This window comes from Schistocerca piceifrons, chromosome 6 (assembly GCF_021461385.2).
Source record: "Schistocerca piceifrons isolate TAMUIC-IGC-003096 chromosome 6, iqSchPice1.1, whole genome shotgun sequence".
Taxonomy (NCBI): domain Eukaryota; kingdom Metazoa; phylum Arthropoda; class Insecta; order Orthoptera; family Acrididae; genus Schistocerca; species Schistocerca piceifrons.
Genome location: NC_060143.1, coordinates 366,729,712 through 366,751,623, shown reverse-complemented (window position 1 = coordinate 366,751,623; position 21,912 = coordinate 366,729,712). Strand labels below are relative to the sequence as shown.

General features: G+C 45.0%; 1 non-coding gene across 1 annotated transcript; it reads left to right on the top strand.

The window, feature by feature from the left end:
• Positions 1 to 15,663: 15,663 nt before the first annotated feature.
• Trnat-ugu lies at positions 15,664 to 15,738 on the top strand. Its single transcript has one exon. It is a non-coding gene; the product is annotated as a tRNA-Thr (tRNA).
• Positions 15,739 to 21,912: the final 6,174 nt, after the last annotated feature.

Sequence of the window (21,912 nt, the reverse complement as noted above, 5' to 3'; positions counted from 1 at the left end):
GAAGTAGGATATCACAACCCCAAGAAACCACCGCCGCAGCCAGAAACAGACGTCTGGTGATGAACTTGTCGATTCCATAGCGACGCCATTTTTAATTAGTGATAAACATAATTTACAGAGAGTGGTTGCTGATTTTGTAAGAATTAACCCGCGTATAATATAATTGTCAACTGTAAGTTAGCCCGCAATAAAATCGTTTGCATTGTGATACAGCTTATTTCAACGCGATTGCGTTCATTCTTCTGCGCTGCAGTGGTCCAAGCGAAGCATTACTCCAGGGATCGACAGACGGCTCTGTTTTCCTGCAGCACATGGAGAGGGACCCGCCAGGCTAATGCGCTTTTAATCTCTCGGCAGATTAAGCTGCGCGGGCCGAACGTGGAAATAATTATAGTCGGGCCGGCTACTGCGTTTCAGCAAAAGAAGTGTAGGGTCCATCTGGGCGAACATCTGGCCATGGGAATATTATACCCGCACTTGACTTCCCGGCGCTAGGCCGCTGATAGCCGGATGTGTCCCAGTTGCAGCCACGGAACAAGACTTCGATTATTGGAGGGATCGCAGTGTATTCGAGATGGAAGTCGATTTTACGATCGTTTCATCTGTGACGTCTCTGTTACGGCTAGGAGGTATGAAAGAGACGCCTGCTCCCTCTCGAGAGATTTTGGTGCCGTATAGTATGTTGCCTATATTCACTCTAGGTTATCAATGTCTACAGTTATTGTGTACGTGTGTCACCCATATTAACTTGTCACAAATGCATAGGGATTTTCCTGCTACAACAGTGTAACCAACCAAACTGTCTCCTGCAACTTCAGATTTTTAGTTTTTTAGATTTTATTTTCTTTAAATGCATAGCAAAATTGTAATTAGGAAAAACTTTAAATTCAGTAACAACCCAATGCATTAATTTTGCTCTTACCATGTTTTTATCCTCTGCGTATGCACATGGTACAGCCCATTCAAATTTTAATGCACTGAAGAGACAAAAAAGCAGGTGCACCTGCCTAATATAGTGTAGGGCTCCCGTGAGCAAGCAGAAGTGCCGCAACGCGACGTGGCATGGACTCGACTAATGTCTGAAGTAGTGCCGGAGGGAACTGACACCATGACTATTGCAGGGCTGTCAATAAATCCGTAAGAGTGCGAGGGGGTGGAGATCTCTTCTGAACAACACGTTGCAAAGCATCCCAGATATGCCCAATAATGTTCACTTCTGGGGAGTTTAGCGCCCAGAGGAAGTGTTTAAACCCAGGAGAATGTTCCTGTATCAATCTGGATGTATGGTGTGTTGCATTGTCCTGCTGAAATTGCCCAAGTCCATTGGAATGCACACTGGGCATGAATGGATGTGGCTGATAAGAAAGGACGCTTCCGTACGTGTCACCTGTCCGAGTGTCCGCCTGCTTGGCCGTGCGGTCTAACGCACGGCTTTCCGGGCGGGTAGGAGCGCCTGGTCACCGGCACGAATCCGCCCGGCGGATTTGTGTCGAGGTCCAGTGTTCATGTCTGGGGAATTTGGTGGTCAGCGGAAATGTTTAAATAGAGAAGTGTTCCTGGAGCCACTCTCTAGCAATTATGGACGTGTGGGGTGTTGCATTGTACAAGTGGAATCACCAAGTCCGTAGGAATGCAAAGTGGACGTGAATGGATTCAGGTTATGACAGGATGCATACGTACTTGTTACCTGTTAGAGTAGGATGCAGACGTGTCAGGGGTCCCACATTACTTCAACTGCACGGGCCTCACACCAGAGCCTCCGCCAGCTTGAATAGTCCCCTGCTGACATGCACGAGGTTGTCTCCATCCGCTCGATACAATATGAAATGAGACTCGTCCGACCAGGCAACAAGTTTTCAGTCATCAACAGTCCAATATCGGCGTTGACGGGCCCAAGCGAGGCGTTAAGCTTTGTGTCGTGCAGTCATCAAGGGTACATGACTGGGCCTTTGGCTACGAAACCCCAAATCGATGATGTTTCGTTGAACGGTTCGCGTGCTGACACTTGGTATAAATAATGTCGTGTGACGAGGGCCTCCCGTCGGGTAGACCGCTCGCCTGGTGCAAGTCTTTCGATTTGACGCCACTTCGGCGACTTGCGCGTCGGTGGGGATGAAATGATGATGATTAGGACAACACAACACCCAGTCCCTGAGCGGAGAAAATCACCGACCCAGCCGGGAATCGAACCCGGGCCCTTAGGATTGACAGTCTGTCGCGCTGACCACTCAGCTACATTTTTTTTTTTTTTTGCTCTACCATCTTTTTTATTAGTCATAACATTCCACAGTAGTACATATTTTTCAACTGACATTTAAAAGTAATAAAACAAAGGTTCCTTGGCATTTTAGAAAAAAAAATCCAAGTCTAAACCAGATAGTGATGTTCGTCACTTGATCGTATTTGTTTTTCAAAGATCAAATTGTCTCTCGTTTCTTCATGTTCTGAATCGCATAATCGAAAATGGAGTTCACATGACTGTTCTTCTGAGGAAGTTGGCGTATGTATCATAATAATTATTCATGCGTAGTAGCTTGTGATGCTGGTCGGAAATGTACGTCCAAAAATCTCCATCGCTCCTTTCTTTACTGGACAGCAGGTAAAATACCGCGTGTCCCTTCAACCAGTTGACGGCATTTTTCTTCCAGGTGGGGTATAGCTCCTCTTCCGGGTATAAAAGGCACGCTGGCGTTATCAAATACGGCGGTTTTCTCTGCATAGTTGCTAATTTTTTTCTGATTGACAACCATATATTATTCGCATTTCCACAGACAAATTGATGTTCATCTGTATCAATCAGGTTGCAAGTGGTACACAAAGGGGAATCAGCCAGGTGAATGGAATGTAGTCTGGAGTTCGTTGGAAATTTCCTATTCACAAAGTAGTACCACAATGACCGCACTTTTGTTGGTAAATACGGGTGGTGTATGTTCCTCCAGATATCATGCCAAGAGTGACCGACGTATTTTTGTTCTATGATGTTCTTGGTCTGAAAGTTCATTAAGTTTTGGTATATTTTCTTGACTTTGATAACAGCTACCGGGGACGGACCTGACACTTGGTGATGACCCAGTATTGAAATCTGCAGCAATTTGCCTAAGGGTTGCATTACTGTCGCGTTGAACAAGTCTCTTCAGTCCCAGGAAAGTGGGTCGAATATCACCATTTTATTTTTGGTTTAGGTTTTCGTGTTTAAAGAATATTGTTTTTATATTGGTTGGGTTTGATTTAATTCTCCACTTTTGCATCCAGTGTTGTAGTTTATGTGGCCTACCAACACAAGTACAAGGATAGCGTACCAATAGGGACAAGAAAGGAGGCACGAAGGGCGCCAAAAACAGAAATAACAATCATCCATTTATTGCGCCATTACACACGCACATCATGATATATAAGACATTACTATTGGCATAGCCGCGCGGAATTAGCGGAGCGGTCTTAGGCGCTGCAGTCATGGACTGTGCGGCTGGTCCCGGTGGAGGTTCGAGTCCTCCCTTGGGCATGGGTGTGTGTGTGTGTGTTTGTCCTTAGGATAATTTAGGTTAAGTAGTGTGTAAGCTTTGGGACTGATGACCTTAGCAGTTAAGTCCCATAAGATTTCACACACACACACACACACACACACACACACACACACACACACACTATTGGCATATTTAAGTCTATTATGACAAACAATATGTATCACGAAGGGCACACACAATGGAGTTCAAGAAATTACAATGGCACATCAACACCGCTATGACAAACAGTGTGCATCATGAAGGCCGCACAATTTTACCAATGTAAGAAATTAAAATAATAGTAGCATAAAATTAACTAAAATGCCTTGAAGGAAATGTTTGAGAAGAAGACGACGGGGCCGCAAGGGAGGAGGCAACAAAATACTTAACTCAGATGCACCAAAACAAACAATGGACACGTAAGGCACGCAACTACTCTCTCCGTTGCGGTTCCGGGCGTTCCACCCAAGTAATAGCTACCTGAAACATTTTAATACTTGGAACAGTACACCAGTGATCAGCAAATTAAAAAACAATAACATGACATAAAAATACAATAATTTAAGAAAATCACATATGACTATGAGCTTAAGGTCTTTCGGTAATTAACAGATTACAAAACAGGTAAACGGGCATGTGCCACTATTAAATGTTCTGTGATTACACTACTAAATTTCTCAGTGCCCAAGTTGCAATTAACGCAACAAGAATTAAATCATTTAAGTGATAATGTTACTTTAAAATAATAATAATAAAATCATGGTACTCCACGGCTCCGAGCACACAGCCCCATACAAAATGCAACACAACCACAGCGACCCGGCGTACTACCAGAACCAGCAGGCAGTAAACCAAAATCGTACTAAGCCAAAACAAGGACCGACTTCTAAAATAACGACACCTAGCCCGCATTCGGGAGGACGACGGTTCAATCCCGTCTCCGGCCATCCTGATTTAGGTTTTCCGTGATTTCCCTAAATCGCTTCAGGCAAATGCCGGGATGGTTCCTTTGAAAGGGCACGGCCGATTTCCTTCCCCATCCTTCCCTCACCCGAGCTTGCGCTCCGTCTCTAATGACCTCGTTGTCGACGGGACGTTAAACACTAATCTTCTCCTCCTCCTCCTCCTCCGACACCTAGCCCGGGCCGGACAACAGACCAAATGCCGGGAAATCCATAAGAAACCTCAGCCAACTTAATACCAAAACAACAATTTATGAACAATATGCAAAACACAAGACCCCTCAGTCCAAAGGCTTCCGTTTAGTCGCGAAGGTGGCTCCGACTCCCCTGTTGAGGTGCCAAGCGTCGTACGGAGTGCTGAATCAAGCTTAACCTTCGTTAACGGAGAGCGGAAGCACCACAAGACAAAATAAACTCCAATCTAACAGCGCAAGGCAAACTCTAAGGAGTGCCACTCGAAGACTATGCACTTGAAGATCAAACATAAAGCACCCAGACTAACGTGCCGCTGAACGACACACTTCCATCACCAGCGTCTAGTAGAGTACGGATATACATCCATGGGACGGTAAATGAGGATAGCAATCCCAGCGACGGAGAGACAGGAGGACGAAATGACATACCGCCGCACATAGAAGGTATTTCAAACACAGGCTCGGCAAACTACAACAGGCGAGATTTTGCTCCCCTTGCGAATCAAGTTAAACGGCACACCACGCTGCTGTTCACACTATTAACCGTAAAATCACGGTATGGTCTTCCCATCGGGCCCCACTCGGCGTCCATACGCAAACAAGCCCAGCCGAGCCGAACTGTCTCCACGCCAAGGCAGCCACCTCTTTCCTCCTCACACGCCTCCAGCTAAGCTGCGGCCAGCGATCACCCACGGAAACAAGCGCCAAAGCGCCGTCTCAGTGAAAACTCAGCACTACGATCGATACGGACTTGGAAATAAGCGGGCACCGTAACAGTCATCTGTAGGTAGTCATCTGTCATTATTTGTAATGTCATGGTGGAGGCTGCGGAGCACCAGTAAACTGTGTTGGTCTCGGGTAAATCTACTTCGTTTAGGGAGTAGATTGGGAATGTGATACTCCCTTAAGTGCTACTCCTGCCCGGGGCATGAAAGTGTCAGACAACGTCGTACCTCTCCCCCCCCCCCCCCCCCCACCCGTGGCACGCTTTATACAGCCCCCACTGCTAGTAGTGTTGCCGTCTGTGCGCAGTTTCGGCATATTGACATCGAACATAGGCGCTGTTCATATTAATGTGGCTGGACCGTGTGTTTGAGCAGAGCAGCAACAAGACGGGGTAGGCTAGACCGTCGCCGGCACTGCAGGAGAGGCGGACGCCGCAGGAGTGGTGTTGCGCGCCTAGGCCGTTATGCGCGGCTGGTCGCTGCTTGCTGCCGGGCGGCATTCCTGCCACGCGCCCTCGTGACGTCAGCGGACGCGGCAGGTGCAGCCGGCGACCCGGCAAGGACGGGAACGCGGGCTCCAGCGCCGCCGGTGGCGGACTCTGCCGGGCTATAGTCCGCGATAAACCCGCTGCTCACCGTGTAAACACGGCGCACAGCCAGTTGATCGCAGCTCGTGATCTAGTTGCTGCCCCTAGAGCATGGGGTCCCGAGTTCGAATCATCATTTCATCGGCATCGAAGCGGAAGACGCCGAAGTGGCGTCAGACAAAGACTTGCCTTAAGCGGCCGAAAAGCCTGAGATGGGTCTCCCAGCCAATTATGGCATACGGTCATTTCATTCCTGGTTGTTGGTGTATACGAAGCCTGTTCACGGATCTGCTCGTAAGAGCTGGCTCGCGCTCACGCCTAAGGAGTGAGCAACAGGGCGGCTCAAGGTTTGTAATGGTGGGGGAAGGGGTGGGAACTGCAGCGGAGGGGAGCAAGAATCGGAACAAGCCAGCTCGGCACGAGAAACTACTGTCAGCGAGTCGATTCTACGGTCGCTGATGTTGGTTCTGCGGAGATTTATCACTTCGCTGCGGCTAGTTGATGCTTTTTACAATATCATCAACGACTGCACCGGGGCGCACAGTGTTCCGTGGCCGAGAATCAGACGGCGTTCAGCTCACGGCCGATACGCGGCGGCACTACCACCGCTCAACACCGCACACACAACCACCCCTAAGTCGCTTTCGCGCTAACTCCAGCAACGCCAGCTGGCGTACATGGGAAATAGCAACCTACCGACTACGGGCCAATCACGCCACGCCACGCCACGTCGGGCTCATCGGCGGCCTGTGTACTCCTGCGCGCTGGACTAGTTAGAAACTCTGCCCACCCTCCCCCCATGGACGGTAGGGCGAAGTCAGACTGCATCCTCGCAAAGTGTTTGGACTCGACGCTTGCAACTACGGACGTATAGAGACTTGAGGTGACAGCGTTGTATGATTTTGACAGTGACCTGGTGTACAATTTCGTCTGATTGCATTCAGATCTTGTGTGAACTTCAATTGAGATATTAAAGTTGTTTTTCCACTGAGGCCTCCAGTCTTTTTTGTTCCACACTTCCCGGATACAACAGCTTTCGTGTCAAATTTATTTTCTAAGATTGTTGCACTGATGAGATATAACAAGTGTGCGCTGATATGAAACTTCCTGGCAGATTAAAACTTTGTCCCGGCCGAGACACGAACTCGGGACCTTTGTGTTTCGTGTGTGCTTGGGTAGCTCAGATGGTAGAGCACTTGCCCGCGAAAGGAAGAGGTCCCGAGTTTGACATGTCTTTTAATTGATCAGGCGAAGAACACGGGGCTGCTGAATACTAACTCTCATACTTCTTGAGAATGGTGCAGCCTCATAAAGAATGTAGTTTTCCAACGAAGTTTAAATGGAAATCAAATTGCATTTCATGATAAGTCTTTTCACACTTTAAACTAAAAACATTGGATTTCAATGAATTCTGCTAATTTTTCTATCCGCTAAAGCATCAATATATGGTGCCACTTTTTGAGCATTGCGAATTCGAAGATAAGATTTAACGTCGCAATGTGTGGACGTGGTTCTGTACATAGATTTTGTTCTCTTCGCTGGAAAAAAGTTGCTCGCCGAAGTATGTAGTTAAAATATCGACATAATCGTAACTGCAAACCTCTGGAGTCGCGGAAATTTATGTTGACGAAAATTTTTATACGAGTCCAGAAGACCTATTTCACTACGAACTGAATCACACAACTGGCTGTGACACTCAGTCTAGAAGTTATAACTGTAGCTAGGCGTCCTGCACTGACGTCTTGCAGATTTAATAATTCTCTTCATAATGTGGGGCCACGGTTATATTAGTGTATTTTGAATACAACAGTATGCCATCTTAGGCACTGTGTAACATTTAAAACACTTGATAATGGCACTTTCAAACCGAAATAATGATCGTGATCGTGTAAATGTAACACTGCAAATAAAAAACAGTCTAATGGCGGTACTGACTTTAAAGAAGTCTTGCAGATTGATGTTGATGTGTCTGACCTGTTTGAACTTCCTAAACGGGCCGTAATACTACTGTCATCGATTCGAAAAGAGATACTTTCCACTTGAAGCTCAGCGCCATTAAGTAAATATACTGAAGCGCCAAAGAAACTGGTATAGGCATGCGTATTCAAATACACAGATACGTGACATGCAGAATACGACGCTGTGATCGGTAACCCCTAAAAAAGACATCACGTGTCTGGCGTAGTTGTTAGATCGGTTACTGCTGCTACAATGGCAGTTATCAAGATTTAAGTAAGTTTGAACGTGGTGTTATAGTGGACGCACAAGCGATGGGACACAGCATCTCCAACGCAGCGATGAAGTGGGGATTTTCCCGTACGACCATTTCACGAGTGTACCATGAATACCAGGAATCCGGTAAAACATCAAATCTCCGACATCGGATGCTGCCGGAAAAAGATTCTGCAACAACGCGGTCGACGACGACGACTGAAGAGAATCGTTCAACGTGACAGAAATGCAACCCTTCCGCAAATTGCTACAGATTTCAGTGTTGGGACATCAACGAGTTTCAGTGTGCGAACGATTCTACGGAACATCATTGATATGGGCTTTCGGAGTCGGAGGCCCAGAGGCCCACTCGTGTACCCTTGATGACTGCACGACACAAATCTTTACGCCTCGCCTGGGCCCGTCAACAGCGACATTGGACTGTTGATGACTGGAAACATGTTGTCTGGACAGACGAGTCTCGTTTCAAAATGTATCGAGCGGATGGATTCAGTTGTCGTCGGTCCCGTTCTTGTAGGATCTTTTTTCGGTCACAGATATGTCGGAGATTTGATGTTTTATCGGATTCGTGATATTCACGGTACACTCGTGAAATGGTCGTACGGGAAAATACCCACTTCACCGCTACCTCGGAGATGCTATGTACCATCACTCATGCGCCGACTATTACACCACATTCACACTCACTTGAATCTTCATAAGCTGCCATTGTAGTAGCAGTAACCGATCTAAAAACTGCGCCAGACACTTGTTGTCTTATATGGGCGTTGCCGCCCGCAGCGCCGTATTCTGTTTGGCTCTGAGCACTATGGGACTTAACTGCTGAGGTCATCAGTCCCCTAGAACTTAGAACTACTTAAACCTAACTAACCTAATGACATCACACACATCCATGCCCGAGGCAGGATTCGAACCTGCGACCGTAGCGGTCGCGCGGTTCCAGACTGTAGCGACTAGAACCGCTTGGCCACTCCGGCCGGCTCTGCTTGTTTACATATAGGTATCTCTGTATTTGAATACGCAGGCCTATACCAGTTTCTTTGGCGCTTCAATGTAGTTTATACACATACATTTCATATATTTAACCACAATGGTTAGTCAAAAAGCAAGGTCTATTTTTGGTCAACAATTACAAATGCAGCAACGTAGGTTGAAAACCACAACATTGACGACTAACTTGACTTATCAGTATAATCTCCGGCCATTTTCGTAGTTTTGGTCCATCTTTTAACAAGGGCATGTATTCCACTGTGGTTAAACACACTGTCCTGCTTCCGAAGGAACTGATGCACACACGTTAATCGTCCTCTTCATCTTCAAAGTGAATCCTACGATGAGCTTCTTTTAACCGCCCGAACAGGTAGAAGTCTGGTGGTGCCAGGTTAGGGCTGTATGCGGGATAAGGCAAGACTTTTCGTAAAATTTCCACAATCTCTTTAGTGACGTGACGTCTGGTGTGTGGTCTATCTTTGTCATGCAAAAGAACAACATCCGCCATGGCTTTTGTTGAGCCAACTCGCTGGAGACGTGCTTTAAGCTCTTTGACAGTTCTGACGTGTTGGATAGAAAAAAATCGACTATAATCACACCCTCTGCATCCCAGATTTCTGTAGCCATAACTTTCCCTACCGATCGCATGTTTATGAATTTTCCTTCTTCTGTGATGCCATTCCATTAAGTCTCTTTGATTCTGTTTCAAAAGTAATGAAACCATATTTCGTATCCAAGAGTTGTGCGGTATTTTGTCAGTTACGATTCTTGGTACCTAAGTTGCACGAACCGTTGAGTATGCCAGTTGCTGAATAATCGTCCTCACACTGTCTTTACTGAGAAGGGTAATGCGACACAAGTTATTTGTAGTTATCCGGCGGCCACCACGCATGATGTCACCGTCTCGCTAAATGTTGTGTGGAGTCTCTTTAGTCACCGATCTGCCGCTCCGTGTTTCGTCAGCCAGCGGTGTTTGTCCTTCAGCTTAGCTACAGCGACGAACCCATCATCTAACAGTGCTGATGTCCGCTGTTGCATCACCGTACATATTTTTTTAGCTATTCATGAATGCGAATGGGCGTTGCAGATTCCGCATTCTGCTGTCTAATACTAACTTCGATGTCGTCCATTTTTCAAGCCAATGCAGTACTGGCATCTGTTGACCCAGACAGTTACTACTGGAGTGAATTGGAGAAGAACCTTTGCGGAATAGCGCCAAATTCAAACTTTTCGCTCAACAGACTTTATTTACGGAGGGGAAAAAAAAATTGGAGGCATCACTTTTTCACTGACGCTCTACGACATAGCGGCAAAGAAAATCAACATTTTCGTTACGATTGCCACTTTACCGAGATTCCCCTAAGTCTTAACGCCGACTGACTTACTTGCCGTTCAACAAGAATCACTAGCAAACTTCGTGGGACATCGGAAGGATTCGTATTTTTTTCGGTAGCGTCTCCGCTATCATTAGTTTGCTGCGTAGTATAATAATATTAAAAAAGCTTTAATGAATCTTAGACTGTCGCTAGCATTTATTTTCTAGTAATACAGAAAAAGTAGCTATTTCGCGCTTAAATGTAAACTGTCGCTGGCGCCTGCAGTTGCTCCACTATTACTCGCGCAAACAAAGTTGACACTCGGCGCACAGGCCGATGGGAGTGACTGCAAATGAGAAATGCCTTTACAGTCGCTTCCATCAGCCACCGCGCCGAGTGTCAACTTTGTTTGCGCGAGTAATACAAACGACCTCACGCATGGTCGGTTTCTCAGGCAAAAAGCACAAGTGCAGCTAACGTCAGATATGGCGATCGTACGCTTGCTGACCCTTGGAATCGCCTACCTATGCCTTATAGCAGCACTCTGCATTACTGCTAGCCATAGCAGCATATACACCTTACATGCAGCTTTGAATTGAAATAGTGCGAACAATGGCAAATCAATGGGACCTGAAGTAAGAGGAACATTACAACCACGCCTCATTAGGGCAACGCGCAAAAACTGCTATCGTGAAATAAGAATAATTATAAATACAGGAGGGAGGAAGACAGATGAAATAAAAATTGATCAGGGAATAAAACAAGGACTCTTTTTTTTCGCCCACTCTCTTTGACATTTACAACGGGAATACCCTTAAAGATTATCCGCTTACTAAATTAGATACACAAAATAATGTAAGCGTATTGCAGCTTGAAGATAATAAAGTAATAATATAAAAAAGTGAAAATGAGCTCCAGTTATAGCAGCAGTTTAGCTACACCAAATTTATGCAGAATACAATCGTAAAATTACATAAAACAGAAATTATATTACTCTTGTCTCTATTGCCGTGCGGGATTACCCGAGAGGCTTAAGGCGCGACAGTCACGGACTGTGCGGCTGGTCCCGGCGGAGGTTCGAGTCCTCCCTCGGGCATGGGTGTGTGTGTTTGTCCTTAGGATAATTTAGGTTAAGTAGTGTGTAAGCTTAGGGACTGATGACCTTAGCAGTTAAGTCCCATAAGATTTCACACACATTTTCTTGTCTGTTGATCATTTACCGTCCCCTGTGACGCAGTAATTTCTGTTATTAACAAAAGGCCAACCCACAACCATCTCCACTAAAAAATGTAAGTGAAGATTTCGCGCATTGTAATCGGTAGTGTATCCCAAACTTTCTTAGACAATTATCCCTGAGTGAAATTAGACATTATCTAGCATCCTCCTCGCCCCCATGTTATCACAAACTTCAACACCTAACTAAACTGTAGAATGAATGACTTTTCTTGGAACCCTTTTGTTTTTAAAATGATGAAAGATGATTGATATTTAGATTGTTTGTTTGTTTGTGTGTGTGTGTGTGTGTGTGTGTGTGTGTGTGTTTTTTATAAAGGATGACGAAGGAATTCGTAATGCATAGCAAGTGCTACTCAGAACTCCTTCTCAGATAAGAAAACTGACTGTCCATAGAGAGGGCAGACATTAGTTACAAAACATACCTCCCTTGAATTACTCTTCCCCACTGCAGGACTTAGTTGACCTGGACACTGCAACGCCATTAAAAAAAAAAACAAGTTATCTTTGCACTGTACTTATTGTTCGTAAATAACTTGATTGCTGCGCTGCTTAGCCCTGAACTGGCCGAAATTGGAAGACTGCACACTGTTAATGCTTTGTGTCTGACCACAGTCGGCCGGCCGGGGTGGCCGAGCGGTTCTAGGCGCTTCAGTCTGGAACCGCGCGACCGCTACTGTCGCAGGTTCGAATCCTGCCTCGGGCATGGATGTGTGTGATGTCCTTAGGTTAGTTAGGTTTAAGTAGTTCTAAGTTCTGGGGGATTTATGACCTCAGATGTTAAGTCCCATAGTGCTCAGAACCATTTGACCACAGTAATAGTAATAATAATAATAATAATAATAATACTCTGTACAGAACTACAGTAGTCCTTATGTAGTTAATGCTGTGTCGTACTGTCAATTATTTCATTTATGTGTTTCGAAGTGAGTAATGAAGTAATTTCTAGACTACTGCAGATACTATGTACACTTGGAGAAGACATTTTCTCGTAGCCTTTCCTAAGTATATGTCTCACTTTTACCATCAGCGATGTACGGGACAAAGCACACAAAATATGTATGTAGTGGGTGAACTGTGTGGGAAGCTGTAACGTCCACCGCATTACTGCTAATAACTGAGAAAAAGTAGTTACGTATTGCTAATTTATATAATCAGTATTAGAGTCTTACAAAAATGTGATAATAGTAATGACCTTTTAAAATAATTTAGTTTCGTGACTGAAACAGAATCGAATTCTTTAGTATTTACCTCTCAGAAGATTTCATTTTACCCTTCGGGAGTAATTATTCCCAGGCTGGGAAACACCGGACTAGAGAACTGGTCATTTATAAGTAAGGAAGTTCTTTGGCGAATTCTCCACTTCTCGAAACATTGTGTCGTTCTGAAGGAAGACAGTTTCGAATGTCGAAATCGTTAGACGCAGCACTTCAGTTGACAAGTCTTCCACAGGAAATCGACCGCGGCTTTGTGAAATGAGTCATGCTGGCATCTGTCTCGGTACGTAGTGGCATATCGAAGCTTCGCTTCCGGGAAGGCGTGTTGTAATTCAGCTTCCTGACTCAAGTAAAAGTAGTTAATCTAGTAATGCGAAACGTAACGGCGAGAAACGAAGAATGTCTCGATAAAATTATCGGCAGGCTGAACAATAAAAAAAGAAATTACTGGTGTTCAATACTCACGAATTAAAACACGCAGCACAAATGCATCCCTCAGGGTTCAAATGGCTCTGAGCACTATGGGACTTAACATCTGAGGTCATCAGTCCCCTAGAACTTAGAACTACTTAAACCTAACTAACCTAAGGACATCACACACATCCATGCCCGAGGCAGGATTCGAAGCGGTCGCGCGGTTCCAGACTGTAGCGCCTAGAACCGCTCGGCCACCCCGGCCGGTCATCCCTCAGGGGTAACATTGTACCAGACGTTCGCAGGGAAGCACTGCACTGCAAAATCACAGTGCCGACTGCTGCTGAGATGTGCGTGGTGAACAAAGCCAAAATCCGGAAAACCTAAAATCCTATTTTTGCATGTATGGGGTAAAAGAGGGAACTAACGAGGAAGAAAGTCCTAACGAAAGACAAAGAATTTTCCCGGTGGTAGACGTCTACCGAAGAACCTCTGACTCTTAAAAGTTTGTAGACAGAAACAGACCAGCTGTGGCTTCAGGATTTGGAGTGGACTGGATATGTGCGTTACAGTCTTTGACGTAATTTGTAGCTTGAGAGACTCCACCCAAAAATTTAAATTTTCTTCTACTTTGCAGACGTCAACCGGCTTTTAAAATTCTGTCTTTCATGTAAGAAATACATTACCCATCATTTGAAGTGCAGAACTTCATTTTTTTCTTAGTTATGAATTTTTAATATGATTTAATGGTATTCTTGAAAACCAACGTTTGGTACTCAGACCTCAAGTTGCACAATCCAGATTTTTTAGCTACATTCAAAAGCTATTTCTCTTTTCTCAACCGTTCTATGCATTCGTTTTTTGAGAAATGTTAATTTACTTTCAGTCTTTCTTTTTAAGTTTCAAACTATAATTTTCTTTAACTATTAGTACATAAATGTGATAACAAAATAGAAAAACTGCGTTTCCGACAATATTTCATGCATAGAAGTATGCAAATGCCTCAAGACTTCATGCTGCAAACATTTTATTCATATTGTTTATTATTCAGGATAAAAAAATTGCACTGAACTTAGATGAATAAACTTACGGGGAAATAGATTTTAAAATTTTATTAAAAAATGAATGCTAGTACGAGACACAAACCCATTAAAATTCGCCAGCACCGTATGTTTTCCGTTCCTGTGAGGCTGATTCTTCTTGTAATTTCCAGACCAGCGTAGCCTTTTCCTTGAATTTTTCCTTCTGCAGGCAACATCTTGTAGACTGCCTGAGCGGTCGTTGATCTCTAGATAAGCAGACCTTCTTCTAGGAAGGTGATAAAGGAGTGGGGGGAGTCCTGTCCTCTTCAGTCGTCAAACATCCCGTCTGAACTGAGAAACATCTAAAAAAACTATTTTTTCTTTTTTTTTCTCTCTTTTGAAACTCTTGGGACCAAATGACACTGTGCAAACTTTCATTTGCATTTCGTGTCTTGCCACCAGTGCATCTTGCCAGCAGTACATCAGATGCAGGTCTCCGACAGACAGGTAATATCTCGACCACTGTGGCAGCAGTCATTGTGTCGCGACCCCTCATGCTGTACATACTGCAATCCAACGATGTCTAATAGTCATTACAATGTTTTTGAGAAAAATGAAGTTTCGGAGTTGAGCCTCCCCTTAAGTAACTGCGAAGGGATAGGCGTAACGCACCACACAAACATAGGGGGAGAGACTAAAACAACTTGGCAAATGCATTCACGATACAACCTGTAGGGTCCTTCCCTCTCTTTGGGTGCCTAAAGGATGCTGCTTTCTCCGATAAATATACAAAAATTCAAGCAAATCACATTAATAGTTTTTATTACAATAAAGTAGACTGACAATACTTAACTCTATACTTAAATATATAAGTATATAGTTCTGGCAACACCGGCCATGACGTGGGATTAGCCGAGCGGTCTAGGGGGCGCTGCAGTCATGGACTGTGCGGCTGGTCTCGGCGGAGGTTCGAGTCCTCCCTCGGGCATGGGTGTATGCGTTTGTCCTTAGGATAATTTAGGTTATGTAGTGTGTAATCTTAAGAACTGATGACCTTAGCAGTTAAGTCCCATAAGATTTCACACACAGAACCGCCCATGATCTTCTTCTTCTCTGCGGATCCACACATATTACCCGAATGTCTTCCACGAGTAATGAGTGTGTTGGGTAGGGACACTACGAATGTAGTGTGTGGACATATAACGTGAGAATGTGGGTCTCGCAGGAGGCGTGCGCGAGATAGTCCTTGCAGTCGCACTATCCTTTGTGCCCTCGGTGGCTCAGATGGATAGAGCGTCTGCCATGTAAGCAGGAGATCCCGGGTTCGAGTCCCGGTCGGGGCACACATTTTCACCTGTCCCCGTTGATATATATCAACGCCAGTCAGCAGCTAAAGGTATTAATATATAATTCTAATGCTTAACTTTGGTTTACAATGTCGTGTCGCAAGGTATTGGCGACATGCAAATAATGTCTTTCGCGATGTAGAATGTCAATGCAAGTAATGGATATGGATCACAAGTAACAGCTCTTCTAGTGCTCTCTTCTAATCCGGGTCGACTGGTGTCCGTCTTATAATGTCCGGTCGAGGCTGTCAGGAGCGGCCCTTATATTCTCTTCGGCTAGAGGTCACTCCTGTCGTGGTGCGGCCCTAGGCAGCGGGCCTGACGTCTCACAGCCTCCTCTGCTCTTGCGTTCTTCATCTTCGTGACGGCGCCTGTCGTTACGCCGGAACACAGCCTCTCTATGTTAATATATTAGTGGCAGCTCGAACTTTTCCCAGATGACTCTATTATCAATAAACAACTCTCTGGCTATAAAAAAAAGCCGGCCGGAGTGGCCGAGCGGTTCTAGGCGCTACAGTCTGGAACCGCACCACCGTTACGGTCGCAGGTTCGAATCCTGCCTCGGGCATGGATGTGTGTGATGTCCTTAGGTTAGTTAGGTTTAAGTAGCTCTAAGTTCTAGAGGACTGATGATGTCATAAGTTAAGTCCCATAGTGCTCAAAGCCATTTGAACCATTTTTTCTATAAAAAAAATCACAATTTCTTATCAGTTATAGATAAAATATGTGCCTGTATATATTCATGTTGACCAATTAGATTCTAAAAGCTTCATTTCCTCTTTTATCTTTGTTGTTGTCCTGTTTTTCCAGTATTCCATCTTCTCATGTCGTGTTCTCCTTCCTTCCACCCTTGTTCTAGAGTTCTTATTTCTTCTGCCCTAAAAGTCATCTAAATTTACTGTTTCATTTTTAAAGGCTTTGCTTTCGTTATTTCCAATTCTTTGATGGTGTTTCTTTCTAGTTTTTTCTGTAGTAAATGCTACAGCCGTCTTTTTTTTCAGAACTGTAGGAATATTTGTTTCGTTAGCCTGTTCTCATTCAGTCAGTAGAGGTCTCCAAAGAAGGATTAATCTTCACTTTTCCATTTGCTTCTGATATTTTTCGCATGTTTTCGTCGATCTCCTCGTTTTTTCTCATTTCCCAACCATCGGTAGTTTGTATAGCACCCATTATTTTTATAATAATCCGTCTTTCGAATACCTCTGTTCTGCCGAGCTCATAGTTTGTTTAAGCGTAAACATATGTAAACATTCTGGTCTTACCATTATGGTGTAGCGTGTTAGTTTTGAATTTTTAGATATGCTTTTCTAGTTGTCGGTATTTTTTGTCAAACCGTAAGTTCTTTTCCATTTTATTATCTCTTACATCTGTTCCAAATACTTCTGGTCTATCCTGGTGTATAGTTTCTCAAAAAAATTTAACCTTTTTTAGCGATTTGTGTTTCTGTGTACGCCGGTCGTTGTGGCCGAGCGGTTCTAGGCCCTTCAGTCCGGAACCGCGCGCCTGCTACTATCGCAGGTTCGAATCCTGCCTCGGGCATGGATGTGTATGATGTCCTTACGTTAGTTAGGTTTAAGTAGTTCTAAGCCTAGGGGACTGATGACCTCAGCCGGCCGCGGTGGTCTAGCGGTTCTAGGCGCTTAGTCCGGAACCGCGCGACTGCTACGGTCGCAGGTTCGAATCCTGCCTCGGGCATGGATGTGTGTGATGTCCTTAGGTTAGTTAGGTTTAAGTAGTTCTAAGTCTATGGGACTGATGACCTCAGATGTTAAGTCCCATAGTGCGCAGAGCCATTTGAACCATTTGTTTCTATGTATTTAATTGGTTTTGTATTTGTCATGATTTTTTTACCTGAGACTTGGAGATCAGTGACAGGCAGCTGAAAAATGCGTCGTAGGCTTTGTGGCTACGTTGTTGAAGGACACATCAGCCAGGTTGGAACACATGACCGAGCTGTACACGTTTGTGTAACAGGATCGCCGTAATTTTCATGTCATCTGAAACATCCACAAGAATGATGATCTGCATCCTCCTCTCTTCCACAAGCAGGTAGATACAAAAGGGGGTTGAAAGACTTCTCCATATAAGTCCCTAAGCTTACACACTACTTAACCTAAATTATCCTAAGGACAAACACATACACCCATGTTCCTGTCAACGGCCGTAGTACTTAAGGATTAATTTAACGCTGCAGATATCAATAGCCAGAACAGTTGATGGTGAATTACTGTATGGTAAAGAACGATTTTCCTTATTCTCCAGAGTTTGAGCGTGCGGCCTACGTTGGTGGTGACGCTCTTCGGCGCTTTTCCCCTAATAGAGGCATTCATCAGTTCCTGCTCTTGGTACGGCGGGGCACTTATACTGGAAGACGATCGAGAGCCTCTCGTGTCCGGCCAACCAGAAGGAGGGCCCCTGCAGCCATTGTCGCCTTGACAATGGGGACCCTGGAATGCATTAGCGGCGCGACGTGATAAACGCTCGCTTCCGACTGCCTGTGACGCCTACAAATGAGCACACCGCCACCCTCACTGCTGCCATCTCCCGACACTAGCAGAAAGCAGTCGGCCTGTCCCTAGCCTCCTCCTTACCGCCGTTACTGACTGGTTATGAAGCACATATATACTGGATCGGCGTACTATGAACAACGACCTGTGAATGCATTTAGTACGAAGATCAGTCAAAAAGTAATGCCTCGTTTTTGTCAAGAATTTCAACTGCAACTACCTAAGTTGGAAACCACAACATTGACGATTAATTAATGACTTTTCGATATAATCTCCGTCCATTTCCACAGTTTTGGTCGGTCATTTAACAAGTACACTGCTGGCCATTAAAATTGCTGCACCACGAAGATTACGTGCTACAGACGCGAAATTTAACCGACAGGAAGAAGATGCTGTGATTTGCAAATGATTGGCTTTTCAGAGCATTCACACAAGATTGGCACCGGTGGCGACACCTGCAACGTGCTGACATGAGGAAAATTTCCAACCGATTTCTCATACACAAACAGCAGTTGACCGGCGTTGCCGGGTGAAACGTTGTTGTGATGCCTCGTGTAAGGAGAAGAAATGCGTACCATCACGTTTCCGACTTTGATAAAGGTCGAATTGTAGCCAATGCTGCTCGCGTTGGTCGAGATCCATTGACTGTTAGCAGAGTATTGAATCGGTGGGTTCAGGAGGGTAATACGGAAAGCCGTGCTGGATCCCAACGGCCTCGTATCACTAGCAGTCGAGATGACAGGCATCTTACCCGCGTGGCTGTTAACGGATCGTGCAGCCACGTCTCGATCCCTGAGTCAACAACCATCTGCACGAACAGTTCGACGACGTTTGCAGCAGCATGGACTATCAGCTCGGAGACCATGGCTGCGGTTACCCTTGACGCTGCATCACAAACAGGAGCGCCTCCGATGGTTTTTTCGGATGAATCCAGGTTCTATTTACAGCATCATGATGGTCGCATCCGTGTTTGGTGACATCGCGCTGAACGCACATTGGAAGCGTGTATTCGTCATCGCCATACTGGCGTATCACCCGGCGTGATGGTATGGGATGCCACTGGTTACACGTCTCGGTCACCTCTTGTTCGCATTGACGGCACTTTGAACAGAGGACGTTACATTTCAGATGTGTTACGACCCGTGGCTCTACCCTTCATTCGTTCCCTGCGAAACCCTACATTTCAGCAGGATAATGCACGACCTCATGTTGCAGGTCCTGTACGGGCCTTTCTGGGCGCAGAAAATGTTCGACTGCTGCCCTGGCCAGCACATTCTCCAGATCTCTCACCAATTGAAAACGTCTGGTCAATGGTGGGCGAGCAACTGGCTCGTCACAATGCGCCAGTCACTACTCTTGATGAACTGTGGTATCGTGTTGAAGCTGCATGGGCAGCTGTACCTGTACACGCCATCCAAGCTCTGTTTGATTCAATACCCAGGCGTATCAAGGCCGTTATTACGGCCATAGGTGGTTGTTCTGGGTACTGATTTCTCAGGATCTATGCACCTAAATTGCGTGAAAATGTAATCACATGTCAGTTCTGGTATAATATATTTGTCCAATGAATATCCGTTTATCATCTACATTTCTTCTTGGTGTAGCAATGTTAATGGTCAATAGTGTAAAATGGATGGTCCTGCGTTCAAAGCCACGGACGCACATACGTTTTACCGCCTCGTTATCTTCAAAGTGAATCCCACGATGAGCTGCTTTGAGCGGCCCGAATAGATGGAAGTCCGCTGGTGCCAGGTCAGGGCTGTATGGCGGATGAAGCAAGACTTCCCATCCAGTTTTCACAATGTCTTCCGTGGTGTGACGACTGGTGTGTGGTCTTGCGTTGTCATGGAAAGTACAAGATCCGCCATAGCTTTTGGTGGGCGAACTCGCTGAAGACATGGTTTTAGCTGTATTGGACAGAATTTATTGTGCATCCTCGCTCCACGAAATCAGTCATCATACCCGCTGCATCCCAGAAATCCGCAGCTATCTTTCCCTATCGATCACATACTTTTGAAATTTTTCTTCTTCGATGAGTTTCTGTGATGCCATTCCATTATAAATGTCTCTTTAATTCCGTTTCGAAACAAATGAACCCATGTTTCAACTTCAAGAATTGAACGGCTTTTTTTCGGTTAACATTCTTGGTATCCGTGTTGCACAAACCCCCAACTGCTGAATAATCGTCATCACACTGCCTTTACTGAGGATGGTACTGCTGAACAAATTATCTGCAGTCATCCGGCGGCCACAGCAAATGATGTCATCTGCTCGTTGAATGTTGTGTGTAGCCACTGCAGTCATTGGCCTGCCGCTTCGCATTTCATCAGCCAACGGTGGCTGCCCTTCAGCGTCGCTACAGAGACAAACCTATATTCTGACAGCGCTGATATCCACGGTTGCATAACCATACAGGCACCTGTCCTGAGTACCTGGCTAGCTACTTTTCGTGCTATGCCTTCTAGTTTCCGAGAAAATCGATGTGGAACTTTCATGTGTACCTCGCATACCTGCAATGTTCGTCATGTTTGAACCATGCGAACATATCGCAGTGTTTAACTTTCACGACAACCACGTTAGTGGTACAGATTTGCCAACCCTGTGATGCTTATTTTAACAGGCAGGTTAAAATTTTTACGAACAAAGTTCAAAATGCTCCCCACTTGCTAAAGACTAATAGAGTAATCGCTTCGAGGGAAGATTCATAAAAAGTCTTTATTTAATTCTGTATCAATTCAGGCACGTGCTTTCACAGGAGTAATCAAACACGCGTTGTTCATGCCGAAGTTGATAGAACAGCAGCCTCCTTGTATTTAAACTAACTGTTTTCGGTATTGCTTCTGAAAAGTCCGTGTACCCGCAAAGCAGTAGCTTTCATTAAATGTGCGTGGTGATACACGAATTTGTGTCCGCAGCTCGCAGTCGAGTGGTTCGCGTTGCTGCCTCTGTATCATGGGGTCCCGGGTTCGATTCCCGGCCGGGTTGGGATTTTTCTCTGCCCAGGTACTGGGTGTTTGTGTTGTCCTCATCATTTCATCATCATAATTCGTGACAGTGGCTGCATTGGACTGTGTAACAATTGGACTGTGAAAAAATTGGGACTTCGTACAGGCGCTGGTGACCGCGCAGTTGAGCACCTCATAAACCAAACATCATTATCTACGAATTTGTGTTTAGGTTGCTTCTACGAGAAATGCCGTCTGGAATTGTGTTCTACCACTACAAGCGATGCACGCGGTAGCGAGTAATACAATTCTGTAATCCATCATGTAATAAAGGGAATACACGTTTGAAAAAAGTTGACCGTAATGACTGATTCGTTAATAAAATTACTAAGGCGAAAATTACTATTTTTGAATAATTTTGCATGACATTTACTAATTAACGGACATTTGTACGGTGAAACCGAAAAAAGGTGCGCAGGCGGGATTTGAACTTGTACCAACAGCGCTTGATAGAAAGGCGACGATCATTACGTACACTCACCTCAGCGGTGAAATTACAGAAGCCAGAGAAATTGATTAGGCTGATTGTTAATAATTTTTCTGAGTGCTGAACGAAAGATGGTCGTATATCTCTAAAAGACTTTCTCATCTTATATCACTGAAATGATGTTTTGTTTTATATTTCTACATTCACCTCATTTATTTTGTTTGAATTTAAG